The following is a 13535-nucleotide window of genomic DNA, read 5'->3' as shown; positions in this document are numbered from 1 at the left end:
CAAACAGTTTGAAAAACGGTAAAAATCCATGTGGAAATTACGTTTTTTTAACCATTTTCTGCGCATGTCCTTTGGGAAAACCACAAGCGATTTCTCGCTCAAAACTGTTTTGATGTATAGCTAACCTAAATATTAGGCTATAATATGAGCAGTCAAGCTGTAAGTTTCCGTCAGGTGAGGCGTCCCTTCGGAGCGGCCTCGGTCAGTCGCAGTGAGTTCGCACAGTGAAGCACATAGGGTACTTGTGTCATAGTTTCAAATAGTGCCCTGCTGAGCTGTGTGATTGATCTAAGAGCAACCACGTAACTGTGCGAACAATAACGATAGATTGATCGGGAGCCATCGAGCATAGGCTAGCGAGTGACTGTTCACAAAAACAAAAACCTTGTTTAAGATCTTTTTTTCCACATCTCTGCCATCACTTTTTGGATTTTGGCTTTTTTCAACCTGAATTTTCGAAAATTCCAACCTTGTTTAGCTCGGATTTTGGCTTTTTTCCAATTGAATTTTAAAAGATTCCAACCTTGTTTAGCTTGGATTTTGTCTTTTTTCCAACTGAATTTTGAAAAATTCCAACCTTGTTAAATTTGGATTTTGGCTTTTTTCCACCTAGATTTTCGAAAATTCCAACCTTGTTAAATTTGGATTTTGGCTTTTTTCAACCTAGATTTTCGAAAATTCCAACCATGTTAAATTTGAATTTTGGCTTTTTTCCAACTGACTTTTATTTAAAAAATTCCAACCTTGTTAAATTTGGATTTTGGCTTTTTTCAACCTGGATTTTTGAAAATTCCAAGCCATGGAAAATGCAAAATTTCCAACCTTGGAGAATGTCCCACATTTCCAGGTTGGATTTTTCATTGGATTTTATCTTTTTTCCAACTAAGAAAACTTAAAATTTCCAACCTTGGAAATCGAAATTTTTTTCCTGTGTACTTCACTGGACTCAGCATCATAAAAAATTATAAAAAAGCAAAGTTTAGGCAAAAGTAGACTCTAGTCTGATAAACACCGTGATCCTCGTAAACAGTCAACTGTTGTGAAGCATCTATTGTTAACTGGACATGATGCCTCTCTTGATGATTTGAAAATTTACGCCTATGGAAAGTTTGACAAAGAACTTTTGATTAAAGATTCGTTAATCATTAAAAGTTTACGGCTGGACTTGAATGAAAAAGTTGCGTCATATCCCGGGAGGGGTACTAGGGCAAGATGGGTTACGGGGATGCTCCGCTGGTCAGGGTACCTTTTTTAACCTCCACGAGTCCCAGGTAGGGTCGCAAAAACACCAAAATAGAAAAATCAGTCCCTCGTAGGGTGCCTTTTTTTGAAAAATTTGGGGAAAAAGTAGAAAATTTGAGAAAATTTTGGAATTTCAGTCCCATTCAGGGTCACTTTTTTCGCAAATTTCGAGTCCCACGTAGGGTCCATTTTTCGAACCTCAGGGGAGCACCCCCGTCGGTCGACAAGGGTAGTACCCCCCCCCGGGCGTCATATCCCCTTGAGCTTTTCTAGTTTTTGTTTTCTTCTTCTATGTGAAATATTTAATTACACGCTTTTTTTTTAATAAGAATACACTTTATAAGAATGTCCATGATGAAAATGGCCAAAAAATTAAGAATATGCTAAGAATACCACCATCATGGAATTTTGAGATGTATGTACTAAATGTTAAATCTAGTCTGAATTAGGATCCTAACCTAAGAATGCTGTAAGAATATTTTAAGATGATTTTCCCAAAATAGTTAAGAATATCCATGATGAAATGGATTTACACCATTCTTATAAAAAAAAAAGCGTGTACCGAATAATTATTGCTGTGATTTATCATAAATTTGTGCTAGTTTCAACTTTGCGGAGAATGTTTTTCATATAGTATTGTGATCACAATGAAAAGAAGTCATCGAAACGTCAAAAAATGGAAAAATTTATATTTTTCGTCTTCACATTTTTATTTAAAATTAAAATATCATCTTTGTGAAAAAATTGTTCAAAAATATTAAATTCGATCAAAAGATATAGCCCAAAGTATATCACTGATTGACTTAAAATATCATCAAAAAGAGGCCCATTTTTTAGCCAAGCAGGCAGTAGTTTTAAACTATATTGGCCTTTATTTTTTGACTTCATGATTATTTTTTGAATTTTCTTTTCACAGTGATAACCCTAAGATCGAACATTTGTTAATGCTGTATGAAAATGAAAATTGTTGGAGAATCCTACAAGGAGTTTTTCTATCTTTTCTATTTAATAATATCCCACTTCATATCATCTTTTCAACAACCACGAAGCTGCCATACCCAGCTGGCACACAACGTTGTTTCAACGTTTATCTAATATTCATAACGTCCATATAACGTTAGATGAACGTTGAAACAACGTTGTGTGCCAGCTGGGTATGCATTTCCTTCGAATTCTATCAAACGTTACAGCCTTTTTTTGTCTCCGCTGCAGATTATATTGATACGTATAGTAGGGGACCAAGCCTGGGGTCCCGTTGTCACAGTTAATTTCAACTCCCCTAAATTATAACCCCCAACCCCCCCCCCAGTCATAATAAACTAGATTATTGTGACTCCCCAGTTAAAATACACTAGTTTATTATAACTCCCCAGTTCTTATAAACTAGTAAATTATGACTCCCAGAGTTAATATTTCCTAGCAAATTTAGACTCCCCCTGGTTTATAATGACTCCCCCTAACTCCAGTCGAGCTAGAATCTAAGAATGCATGTCTGTTTTGATACTGCATATACCAGAAAAATCTAAGGCAGCCTGAAGACTTCCAAAGTTGTCGGATGGATGAAATTGGGTATACTTGTTCGTCGTGTTCCTTGGGTAAGCATCTAAATGTGCTTGATTCAAAATTTGAGTAGAATTTTTCCTTGTGAATTTTTTTGCTCTCTATTACTAGTTTTTTATGGACAAGCCACAAAAGAAGTTTTTGTATTAATTCAATGTATTTGAAAACAAGGATGATGCAAAGTTTCCAAGATTTGCGAATGCAGTGTGTTAGGGGTAAAGGGACATAACAGTACTTGCGAAATTTGTAAGGGCCAGGGCAAACCAGTCCAACATTTCATCCAACATGATTTTCCAATGTTGGATGAAATGTTTGATGGTAAAACTTGCGTTGGATGAAGCGAAAATCAAGGCTGGGGCAAACCGATCCAACATTTCATCCAACATGACTTGGAAAAAAAATAAAAATTCAAAAAATTAAGAAAAAAGTACCACCAAACCAATCCAACACAATTCAATGAGAGAGCTTCTTTAATCTCGCCGCAAATGTTGGATGAAATGTTTGATGGCGATCAAACTTCATCCAACACCGTCCAACACGATTTTTTTCTTCTTTTTCTGAATTTTCATTTTTTTCCAAAAATTTGAATTGACGCAAACCGGTCCGACATTTCATCCAACATCAGAAAAAAGGCATGTTGGATGAAATGGCCTTAAAGAAACTGCATGCAGCAGATACAAAATCAAAACAAATGTCACATGTCAAAATAAAAAATCAAACCAAATATGGCTAATTTTGATTGTTCAATTGTTTTACAAGTTTGTTTTGGACACGTGATTTTAATTGTTCTCTTTAATGACACGTGGCTCGCGCAATGTTTACATTTTACTACTTTGATGTCCCTTTAATGCAATGCAATACAATGACTTCTTTTGCTTGACTTTTGAGGGGAATTTTATCCAACTAGTTTTTTAACTCCCTACCTCTTTACCCTCTTTAGAAAAAGGGTTTTGGGGAGTCATCATTTACTAAGGGAGTTATATTTTCCTAGGAAATTTCTACTCTAGGGGAGTGTTTTTTTACTAGTTTATTATGACTGGCGGAGTTATCTTTTACAGGGAGTTAAAATAATCCGCTACACCGTGACATCTTTTAGATATCTTTTTCATGCTTATAGATCACATGGGTTTTATTTCACTTTCTGAAAATACATAGTCTAGGCTATCAGATCCGATTTTTGGTTTTGCCCGAAATTAGTTGCAACTCTGAAAAATTTGAGCCGGATTTGCCACTTTTTGAGTTTGGAGCCGCCTTTCAGAGCCCAGTCTACTTTAAAATTTTTTTTTCAAAATTGCTTGAATCTGCTGTCATAAAGTTGTTTAACACATTTCCATAAAGAAATTTGGCCCAAAAAAGTCCTGGGCTGAGTAATGGCACCTTAAAAGATGGCTGAAATGGATTTTGGAGGGTTTTTAAGCCGCCATTATGGAATTTGCGTTTGAGGTCACATGGTTTTATGGGGGTTTTTTGGAAGCACTAATTGGGTACTTCAAGAAAATTAATAAAAACTCATGTGATCTTAGTTGCAACTTGAAAAAATGCCTCTTAAAGTTGTAACAAAGAAAACGGGCAACTAAGCGAAATTTTTGATTGGCTGTAAATCCGCTATTATGGATTTTGGGGACCTGAAGTTTTTCTGAGTTTTTCACTATTGCCTACCAAATATTCAAAAATGGAGGAATTCAAATTTTTTTACCATCAAAATTGTCCAAAACTGCCTGGTTCTTACAGAAAATGGCTCTTAATTGCCCCCCGTGACAATTGCCCCCAGGACATCCCCAGACAATTACCTCTTCTTTATTCGCGAAAATTGATTTTTGGTCACACTACAGGGGTTGTATGATGCAAAATTTTTTCTCCTGTAAATGAATAAAAAGTATGACTTTTTGGAAAAATCATACTATTATCAGCACACTTTCATACAAACAACATTCTTAAATGCAGTTTTAAAGAATAACAAGAATCGCAAAATTGCGACTAAATATTTCCTTAAAAATGAAGGTCACTATTGACATATATAAAAAAGCACACATAATAAAGTATACATATATATTTGTCCAGAAAGAACTGGCATGTTGTTTGCTTTGTTTTGGTGTTTAAAAATATGTACTTATCAGTCCTAAAAAAAAAAAAAATTGAATATAATGAGGGCAATAAGTCTGGTTAAATGTTACTTTATTCACAAGATTTAAGGATTACTGAAAAAATACTACTGCAGATGAACTAAACTCAAAAACTAAAACTTTACAATAAATTTACATTACGACAAAGTAAAAATCTATCTTTAATAGCAACAAAGAAAAAAATGTGGCTCAAAGTTTTAAAGCATTTAAATAGCTTTAAACAGTAGACCTTTTTTTAAAGAGGCAGCCATATTGAATAATTATGTACTCCAGCATAAAAACAATGATACAGCCATGCATAATTTATGTCTATTTAGTTCAGTAGGTATAGAGAATTCAAGATTTGAAAACAGACACTGCATTGGTTTACAAGACTAGAGAAAGATGTCAACCATCCACACGGTTCATGAAAAAAATAAAGTATTTATCAAAAAAAGGTTCTCTTTTTTTTGGTAATCAATACACCGTTTAACAGTGTCGGCTGCACACGCGTATGAACAATTTTCTATTGTTTTGATTTTGGCAACCACGAGAAACTTCACTACTCTCCCCCGTAAAAAATGGTAGGTAAACAGCCAGTTCTCATAAGAAAACCCAGCAGAGAAATGATAGGTAAAGAACTCCTTTTCATCATAACTTCTTTTCCTATCCTCTTGGTGAATTTTTGTGAAATTTTCAGGAGAGATACATAACATTGTCATTAATATCATGTTCAAACATCTAAAACATTCTCTTTAAAAAGGAAGGAAAAAAAATGGCAATGTTTACATTTCTCTAACCTTCCACAGTACTAAAGTGAGCATTTTTACCTCCCGCCTCTACGGTGGAGATGGCGAGACTGTTAAACGGTGTCTTCCAACAAACAACAATCAATATACCCTAACAGGATCCCACGGTGTAAACATTATCAACCAACAAAACCCACACCACCAAAATTGTAAAAATAAGTCAATATAATTTCTATCAACAATTTCTCGTAAAATGTTTTTTTTCCAACATTCTGACTGTCTGATACCAATCATGGCTGGAGTCATCATGTGTAGAGTGACTGTGTATAACAACAAAAGTTTATTGAAAATCATCCCACTGTCATGGTGAAGCTAAAGATTTATCAACCAAACAAAACTGACGCCAAGTCAAATCTGAGGACCCTGCCGACGCACCGGACTTAACGAACACCGGACACGCGAAAGTCCGGTGTAAAATGAGAATTTTTTTACCACCGGACAATTTCTACACCGGATTTAAGGAAGTCGGGTGTCCGGTGTCGGAGAAGGATATTTTTTCGCACCGGACAATCAAAACACCGGACATGACCAGTCCGGTGCGTCCGGTGTTTCATAAATGTCCGGCCTCCAAAATTCCCTGTATGCAACACCGGACTGACACCGGACTTATTGTGTCCGGTGTAGCGAAAGGATACTTTTTGCCACCGGACAAATACACCGGACAGTCCGGTGCGTCGGCAGGGTCCTCAAATCTGTCGATTTACAATCGAAACTTATCTCATAAAATGCTTTTTTCAACATTCTGGAGGTGTTCAAAGTTAGAGGTATCATATGTAGAGCCAAGCAATACATGAAAAGTCATTTGCTATCCCATTTGCAATGAGATATACGAGTCAAGAAATCAAACAAAAACCAACAAATCATGTCTCTTCACTTTCATGTCACATCGTGTTTATATGGGGTAACCAGAAAGTCAATCCACAAGAACAGCCATCTTCCTTTATTATGGAGTGTTCCAAAACTATTGGTAAGTTGTTTGGAAGTAAAGAAACCCACACAGTTTGATTTATTTTAAAGATTTAACTTGAAAACAAACTGCATCTTTCTAGCAAAAAACTCATGTTTCAACCTGCTACATAACAATTGCCAGTCGGGTCTGCTACTAACATGTAATAGTTTTATTATAACCGGGCTTGAGAATCCGTAAGGAACATATATTATATATATAGTTTATCAGTCGACTTGAATCATGATACATTACTTATACTTCACTGGATGCATTTTTCACTGTGAAATTAAAAACGGGCGTTAGTCAGGGCGTATGGAAGGCGTTTTGACACGGGAAATTATTATGAGTATGACGGAGAAAGGCCGTTTTAACAAATATTTCCCTTTTGGAAAACGGGAAATATTTAACAAGAGAAATAGTCAAAAGACTAACTGTAAAGATCCAGAATTGTCTCGAAAGTAATCGTTTGGGGATTTACTTTTTTAGCTTGGGGTTAATCATGAGGTAAATTGTCCCAGGGGCAATTGTTTGAGGGGAATTATCCAGGGGGTAATTGTCACGGGGGGCATAAGTATGTCCTAGAATCGAAAATGAGAACATTTTTCGTTCTGATAGGGTCCCATATTTACCAAACATTCATATCTGACATAGAACACTTTTTGAACTCCAGCGGCACGAGTGTCCCCCACATCGGGCACCAAAGTACTCACAAAATCATTTGAAATAGAAATAAAGATCTCAGTTGCCTTAAGTGAGTTTCCTTCTCTTTAACAATATTAAATAGACGATATCGGCTTAACATGAAAACTCAGATTTGACCCCCGAGATTTCCCCACAATGCTTTGCGCGTAAAAAATTTCACCGTGAACTTTTTCCGCGCAAAGCATTGTGGGCAATTTTCGGAGGTCAAATCTGAGTTTTCATGTTAAGCCGATATCGTCTTTTAGTATCAATTTTGAAAAACCCTATAACGTATACTTTTGAATCACTTTTATCACTCCAATTTTATTTTTTGACTACTTTTGGAAATATTATGCTAAAATCGAGAGAGAATATCATAATTTGAACTCCATACTCTCTAGAATTATTCCATAGTCAAAATTTATAAATATTAGTCGGAGATTGGACAAGATGACGATAATTTTGCCTCTATCTTTGTTATGATATAGATAAAGACTTGAGAAAAGTAGAACAACAGAGACTTTTGTCGAAGTTTTGACGTTGTTAGTAAGGTATTCCCTATCCTAGAGGTATGTCATCAAAATTCTTTATTTCATTTTATGGTTTTAACGAGGCGGCAACGAAGCTAGCAGATGCTTTCTACAAAAATACAAAGGAGATGGATGTCCAGTCGCTTATATGTTCATGGTTCAAGAGATTTTTTAGTAATTTAATTATGCGTGTACATTCCTGTCTCAAAACCCCGGTGAAAATTTTTCCCACAGCGGGGAAAATAAATTTGTTATTGAAAATACAGGGGGATAAAAATTATTTTGTTCGAAGGTTAAAAATTGATGGGAAGGTTTTGGAGAGCAATTTTAAACATTGAATTTCAAATGGGATGAAATCGAAAGCAATTTCCCGATGGGGCTGAAATTCTAGGGTATTTTTCCCGACGAAATCGCCGCAGCAGGTCAGTGACACTGGGGCAGTTAGTCACACTAGGAAATTAAGCTTTCAGAAAAAACAACATCAGTCATCTACAGGATGTATTTGCAACAACAATGATGAGAGTTGAATCAAGTTCAAGATCCCAAGACAATCAATTAAAACTTGAAAACTTAAAATGAGACAAAATGACAGATCAACGTGCAGCAGCCAGTATATCAACCAACCAAATTTTGTCATTCAATTCCCGAGACAGCGCTTTGATTTTTAAGGCCTTGTTTATACGCTAAAGTAAAAATAATTCCGCACATGTAAATGGGTAATTTTTTTAGGTCCGGCAAAATTTCCGGGAAATAGCCTATCCTGTGGTGTGCGGATCTAGGTGGGTCCTGTCTCCCTCGTAGATCTTTTTCTTGGAAAGTTGATCTTGAAATTAGTTTTCAAGATTGGCTTGGCTCAAATCTTTTCATCTATGGCTCAAATTTTAGGCAATTTCTCATAGTTTTTGAAAATGTTAATTTCATTAAAAAGCGCCAGGTTATTTTTTCATGAATCTCTTTAGAAGTTTTGCGGCGCATTTTTTTGCTTGAGAGTCAAGTAAACAATATAGCGCTTTCCCAGCATTAATCTTTGATACGCATTTTGGCGGGACGTTAGTGTGACTAACTGTGGGGTGTGCGTATCTACGTGGGTTTAAGTTCAGAAAGCTTATTGCTCGTAACAAGTGTTCACAAACTGACTGTTTCAAAGATTCTGTGTCAGACTAATCGTTTACCTGCATCAAGCTCAGAAATTTCAGATTTTAGTGATCCCAGAGGTTGACTTACCAAAAACTGGCCGACCCAACCAGTATAGCATACCGCAGTGAATCTAAAAATAGACATTGATTTTTCTGTTTGACCGAAATTCAATCCCATCACCCTTCGCGTTAACTACGCCTGCATGCAAATTACACTCAACTACAAAGAAAAAGTAATTACTTTCACGACTTTTTAATTAAGACGAAAAGTATTGTGGGATTGATTTTCGGTCAAGTGTTAAAAGTAATAATTATGACGTTTGCATAACGGTGTGCTATTCCATTGGCAGCATTGGTTCCATGGATAAAGTAAAACCATGTGATGATAGATGTAGAAAGAAATGCACTAATAATAAAATTATCCTCTGCTTGCCACTTTTTATCGAGAATCGTCCTTTCTTGAACACTGTCTAAAGAGAACTAATCTCATTCATTTCAAAAAAACCGTTCAATAAAAACAAGGACGTCAAAAGGAGGACTTCACTCCCTCCACCTCCTTGATAAAAACAACACACAGATGAGTCAAGTAATATAATCTAATGTTACTCGAAAGAGAAATGCCATCATGTCATTTTTGATGCATTTTTCAAACAAAATATAAGAAAATAGAGGTCGCAAAAAGTGCTGTAATTCTACGTAGAAGAAACAACAATTCTTCACAAAAACTATTAAAAAAAGCTACAAACGGGAAAATTCTAACATCAGCAGAACATAAAAGGTTTATTTTTCATTTTAATCATGGTATGGTTATGATTGTACAATTATTGATGCAAACTGACAAGTTTTTGATCTTATAAAAAAGAGTCCAGTTTCATCTGGGTAATGGTTTTTTATACGCATTTTATTAAATATTTCCCTACTATAGGGGAATATTTGTTAAAACGGCCTTTTTCCGTCTTTTCTTCCATTTTCGATGTTAATGTTTTCTTTATTCGTGCTGCACATTATGACTAGGCTCTTCAGTCACGTGACTAAAAATCGTCGCGAAGATTTAGCGGGGAAAAAAATAGTATCCTTCTATCAAAATATGGCAGGGGTTTATTTTTACCAGCTTTTCATAAAACAAATGATTGTGTGTAAAGCTCAGAGGACTGCCTGAATTTCTCTCCTGTGTGCTGAATTTATTGTCTTTCCCATAAGTAGAAGAAGAAGGGTGAAGAAAGAAGCTGAAACACATGGAAATCCAAACCATTCCTATCTTGACTTGAGAAGAAGGTGAGCATAAATTTCTTTCTGATTTCCATCATGTAGATATATATTGTCTAGATATTAATGGTCAAAACTTGGAAAAGCTTGTACTCTTCTCAATGCCCCATTTTTAGCCTTGATGCCAGATGCTAAAAAGAAAATATATCATAATAGATGCTTTTACTCCCTGTTTACCTTTTTGTATGCTCCCCTCCCTTGTATCTTTTGTGCGCTTTCTGGGATCCTTTGGTACGTTTTGTGTGGTCCTTTTTGTACACTACCCATGGTCCTTTTTGAATGCTTTCAGGGTACCTTTTGTACGCTCTCCGTTGGTCCTTTTTGTGTGTTCCTGGGTACCTTTTTGTACGCTCCCCGTGTACCTTATTGTATGTTCCAGTGTATCTTATTGTGCCGTTCCCCGTATACATTATTGTACGTACCCCATGTACCTTATTGTACGTTCCCCAGTACCTTATTGTATGTTCCCCGTGTATACCGTGAGATTGGGTAACTTGCATCAGTGGAGGCTAACATGCATAGCCCTCAAATGAATGACCTGTCTGGTCATTAGAATACAACTATGCAGCTCCGCTGGAAGCTCTACTCTACCATTTTTGTTTTGATTTAACTTTGTATTTTAATGACCAGACAAGTCTTTCATTTGAGTGCTATGCGTGTTAGCCTCCAATGATGCAAGTTACCCTTTCACACGGTACCTTATTGCACGCTCCCCGTGAACCTTATTTTATGTTCCCCGTGAACCTTATTGTATGTTCCCAGTGTACCTTATTGTACGTTCCCAGTGTACCTTATTATTGTACGTTCCCAGTGTACCTTATTATTGTACGTTCCAGTGTACCTTATTGTACGTTCCCCTTGTACCTTATTGTACGTTCCCCTTGTACCTTATTGTACGTTCCCCTTGTGCTTGTACCTTATTGTACGTTCCCTGTGAACCTTATTGTATGTTCCCCGTGAACCTTATTATATTGTATGTTCCCCGTGAACCTTATTGTATGTTCCCCGTGAACCTTATTGTATGTTCCCAGTGTACCTTATTGAACGTACCCTGTGGTCCTTTTTGTACGTTCCCGTAAACTTCTTTAATGGCTCAGTATATATGCATGGCAAACATAGCTCAAACCATCAAGCAGAGTCTCACCCTTTTAAAGTCTTTTTTTTTTGGGAGATTTCAGCGAATGACCACACATTTGGCATTGATTACTGTAAAGATATTATTTCCCATTATGAAATTTTGAATTTTTCTTTCCTTTCACATTCAGGTGCCAGGATTACAAATTCAACAAAGTTTGACGACCTCTAAAGCTGACAATACAATGTAACTTGCTGGCAATGATGTAATGATAATGTTGCACATAATGAGAATATGAACAAAGATAAACATTCTTGCAATAATTGAACCAAGGAACTCTATTGTTCCAAGATGTGATTTAATGATCAATGATACAAATGTCATGGAGTTTAGTTTATCAAGACACAAATTTCATAAAAAAGTTTGCTGGAAAGTGTTGTAAACATTTAGCAATACTGTAACTAAATGTGACAATTTCAAGGTTGACAATTTGGTATATTATCACATGAATACTAATGTAACAGATGTTATGCACTGTAAATCTAAATCTGTAAAGAAGGAGATCCATTTTTAAGTAACTTTTTATTTGTGAATGGTATAATATGGTGGTTTAAAATATTGATGACAAGGAAGTTTTTCATATGAAACTAACGTGTACAACATATTTCCATATCTCCCAAATTCATATTGCCATATTTCCATATTAGTCCCTTAGTAGACAGTCTAGATATTTTGGCACTTTCTTACTCAGATGAGTCTTAGAATAATATCAACTTGTAAATCTGAGATTTTATTTCCTTAATGAAGGTAAAAACCAATATTAGTTGAATAAAATACATTTATTTTTGTGTTGAAATTGTTATCATTTGCATGAAATTTTTTAACAAGTTTTTAGACTTTTAGACATCTGTGAACATGTCTATGAAATAACGACAATTTTTAGCAGTAATATGGTTATATTTTGTTTTGCATTGGATATTGCTTAATATAAAGGCTTTAATAAATCTAAGTTACTAAGTTGGGGCTTTAGGATAATCTGTGGGGTTCGACTGCGACTACAATCTATGCTCTGAGCTATTGGAGGAAGTATTTAACCACATCTTTGTGGCTCTTGTTTTGTATTTAAAAAAGTCATTAACGATTGTAAATAACGTAATGATGGAAAGTCCCTAATACATCTAAACCTAAAAACATTCCTCTTCGAAAGTATAGGTCGATACATGGTCGATATAAGCTTAATGTTAAACCAAGGTTGAAGCATCATGTCTTCAATCGTTACCTGACGATCGATGGTAATATCCATATCCTTTCATATGTGAAGCCTGCGGGATCCTTTTTTAGATCTTCGAGGCTTTTATAACAGTCCAAACGGGAAGATTCTTCCGAAGAACTTCCCAAACGGGTAGAACTTAGGCTACTGAATAGAAAGATTTTCCCGCCTATGTTTGTTTTGTTGCTTTAATCTTTAGTGCACAATGTGACTACCCTGAAAAACACATGTGCCAACCAATCAAGATTCTATTCAACGCAAAATCAATGCAGAGAAAAGTAACCATGACGACAATCCAAGATCTTGGATTAAGTTCAAAGTTGATATTTTTATTTGCGTCGTTGAAAATACAACTCAATAAAAAATACAATTCAAAAATGTCATCAGCGCTTTTTCAAAAGAGTCACCGATAGAGAATAATAACATAAAGGTATGTTTATTATTTCGTTCGATTCCATTGAAGTAACATACCGTGATTAATAGTTTAGTAACTACTGTTATACATTTGGGGATCATGTGGTAGATTTATTTTAAAAGAAACTCATGTCAATTACACTTGGAGGATTCAAGGGGAATTCACCAAGAGTAAACATACATACTGAATACAGTCTGCATACATTAATATGGTAATATTTTCTCTTCATCTTTAATTCTTTTTACAGTGATTATAGATTAACACATGTAAGATAAAATTTATCTACTTGACCTTAAGAGGTTGATATGTTCTTTGAAAACTCGCAGCCTCTGATACTCAGGGTACAATGTGACCAGATCAAGTTCAAACTTGACGCCCGTTTCAGCAGTTTCAAAAGATATTTGAAGTGAAGTGATTTTGAAAAACTGGACAGGAAGAGAGCCCAAATGTTTAAAGATGAAACTTGCTAAGTCGAGAGTTGGTTAAGTAAAGCATGAGAT

At 35.6% G+C, this 13535-nt stretch overlaps 1 protein-coding gene and 1 long non-coding RNA gene across 2 annotated transcripts in view; one reads left to right on the top strand and one right to left on the bottom strand.

Annotated features, from left to right (window-relative positions):
- Nucleotides 1–13535, bottom strand: part of LOC136820582 (uncharacterized) — an 82514-nt gene that overhangs the window by 50676 nt on the left and 18303 nt on the right. The window lies entirely within an intron of this gene.
- LOC136820586 (uncharacterized) lies at nt 10228–12206 on the top strand. Its single transcript, XR_010848616.1, has 2 exons — nt 10228–10284; nt 11541–12206. It is a non-coding gene; the product is annotated as an uncharacterized lncRNA (long non-coding RNA).

The sequence above is a fragment of the Clytia hemisphaerica genome, unplaced genomic scaffold (assembly GCF_902728285.1).
Source record: "Clytia hemisphaerica strain Z4C2 unplaced genomic scaffold, Clytia hemisphaerica genome assembly, whole genome shotgun sequence".
NCBI lineage: Eukaryota > Metazoa > Cnidaria > Hydrozoa > Leptothecata > Clytiidae > Clytia > Clytia hemisphaerica.
This window is presented reverse-complemented; position numbering and strand designations above follow the sequence as displayed.